We start from the raw sequence: 3,066 nt of genomic DNA, 5'->3' as shown, positions 1-3,066 counted from the left end.
GGATGCTCCTTGGAGTCCTGAGGCACTAGAGGATAAGCAGCTGCCCTTTCACAGCACTGACCAAGGACTAGCCCCCTGAATGCTTGGGCTAGAATTTTAGAATCTTGAGGTCAGAGAAGGTAATCCTTCCCACTTGAAGGGAAACCATTCTTGCTTGGTGGTTTCCAACCTGTGCTTAAATACCTTCTAGCACCAGGGACCTTACTGCATCCACACTGAGGACAAAAACAATGCCTGATAATGTGGGAGATTTAGATGATGTAGACATGCCAAAGAAGAATATCTGTCCTTCTTCGCATCACCCTATTCCTATTAGGAAGTCTATATTGCATTAAGCACAAAACTCTGCCCTTCAGTCCCCTAAGGTCCATTGCTTTAAGACCATGGAGAATGAGCGACGCCTTGCACAGGACAACTTTGCAGATTTGAGGGGATAATGACCATCCTCACCCCTGTCCCCACCCCCAGTCTTCTCTTTTGCTGGTTAAGCATGATCAGTGTCTTCCACAGTCCCTCAAAGACAGGTCCCTGATTCCTGTCTACCCTGGTGGTATTTTGTGTGCATCCTTTTTCGCAGGGTCCAGAACTGAGTGACAGCCAGCTGATCCTGCCTGCCTGAGAAGGGCAGCTAAGTCTACGCATCCATTGATTCCCTTTCATGGCCTTGGGACCAGGTGTCACAACGGGGCACTGCCCTATCCTTCATTCATGGATTAATTTGACAATGATTTCTGGAAGTTCTGTCTGTGCCAGGCCCTGAGGTAGGCCCTGGGGACCCAGAGACAAACAAGAGCGTCTCTGCCCTCAGGGAGCTTGTACCATCCACTCACGGAGTTGCGCCTGGAAAGTAGTAACTCCCACTCCTCCCTCTTCCAGGGAAATTAGCTTTTAGCCCTAATCGCAGGTTCTGCCACAAATCCTCGACTCAATATTATCTTATTAGATTTGCTCAACTTGGCTATTCTGTCAAAATCATTTGGATCTTGCTTCAGTCACGCCCTGTCCTCCTTCTGCCTCCCGGCTTGGTGTCATCAGTGAATGTGATAAGCCTGCTTGTTCTGTCTTCCTTGCAGTCCCTGATAACAGTGTTTGACTGTCCAGGCTGAGGACAGAGCCAGGAGACACTGGAAGCTTCCCTGCAGGTGGACACAGCTTCTTTAACCAGCATCCTTTGGGGATGGTGGTTCAATCTACCTAATTACATGGTTACTCAGATGCATTTGTCCGTCTTGTTCACTAGTACATCACAAGAGACCTTGTCACATCCCCCAGTGAAGTCCAGACATGCCATGTCTGACACATTTTCCTTTCTGTCTCTCTAGCAACCCAGTCAAGAAGAGGAGATTCTGCTTTCCAGCCACTGACTCCAAATTAAAAGAAAAAATCATTACTGAAGTATAACATGTTCATAAAAGGGGTCACATGATGAGACACCATATAATCAGTACCTTGAACAAGAAACTAAACAATGCCACCCCCAGATTCCCCTCATTTCTCCCTCCAGTCACTCCCTGCCCACCCGCAACCCGCCAAAGTAATTTTCTTGTGACTTCAATGACTTCATCTATTTTTGAACTTTGTATACGTGGAATCATACAGGATGCGTTCTGTGGCTGGTTTCTTTTGCTCGTTATTGTATGTGGGATTTGCTTGCAAATTGTGTGTAGTTGTAAATATTTATTCTCATGACTGCTACATATACTATTATGATTATAATACAGTGCAATTTGTTTGTCCATTCTACTGTTGGTGATTTGAGTGGCTCCCAGTTTAGAGCTACTATGAATAGTGTGGCTAGGAACATTCTGCTATTAGTAATTTGGCAAATGTATGGGCTTATTTCGGTTGAGTCTATACCTAGGAGTGGGACCGCTGGGTCGTGGTGTGTGCAAATGTTCAACTTTAGTAGATTTTGCCAAATGGTTTTGGAAAATTGTACCATTTTATATCCCGACCAGCAATATAGGAACATTCTCACCAACATTTGGTATGATTGGTCTTTTTAATTTTGTCCCTTCTGTGGGTGTGAAGTGACATCTCCTTGAATTCGCATTTCCCTGATAACTAATGATGCGGAGCACCCTTTTGGGTGCTTATTGGCTAATAGGATAGGCTCTTTTGTGAAGTGTCTGTTTAAAACATTTGCTCATTTTTCTATTGGGTTGTATGGCTTGTTTTCTTATTGATCTGTAGTTGTTTCTTTTTTATATTCTGGATGTGCACTGACTCTGCTCTTAATCTCAGCCAATTAGCTTTACAAATGAGCATATTTAGTCCTAGAAGGCAGCTGGGAGAGAATGAGCATCTCTTTCCTGGAGTAGCTGCAACACAGAGGGGCTGGTGTTTCTAGTTGTCATGGTTTGCAATGAGGCTGCCTTCTTGTTCTTGAAAAGGGCTGGAAGCGTGTGTGGTTGGGAGGGTGTGTGGAAGATGAAATGATCCAGAAAGGGCATGTTGAGGGGAACAAAGCAGAAAGGGCAACCCCAATAGCCTTGAAGGGGTAGGATGGCAGGAGAGAGCATCAAAGTGTCATGAAGGCCTAGTGGTCGAGATCAGTTATTGGGGTTAGCTCAGGTACTGGCCTCACCACTTCTGGATGTGGTCACTTAATCTTTCTAAGCATCTGTTATCTCCTCTGAGAGATAAAGATAATACCCATTTTACAGGGTTTCCTGAGATTAAATAACAGTATAACTTATAAGATGTAATATTCTACACAAATGTCATATGTCATCAGAGTTGGGAAGACCCTACAAGTCTGGTTTAAGATAGTAGCTGCTCAATAAATATGCATGGTTGAGTGCCTAATATATAGCAGGGAGGCAGTCTAGTGATAAAGAGACTGATGTCTGGGTTCAAAATCCAGTTTCAGAACTTACTAGATGTATGTTTATAGGCAAGTCAATTAGCATCTTTGTGCTTCAGTTTCCTTATCTGTAAAATAGGGATAGGATAGGATAGTCCCAATTTGTCAGGACTGCTATCACAAATACTACAGACGGGTTGACTTAAACAACAGGAATTTATTATCTCACTGTTTGGGAGCCTAGAAGTCCAAAATCAAGG

This window comes from Tamandua tetradactyla, chromosome 5, assembly GCF_023851605.1.
Source record: "Tamandua tetradactyla isolate mTamTet1 chromosome 5, mTamTet1.pri, whole genome shotgun sequence".
NCBI lineage: Eukaryota > Metazoa > Chordata > Mammalia > Pilosa > Myrmecophagidae > Tamandua > Tamandua tetradactyla.
Note: the sequence above shows the minus strand (reverse complement) of the source record.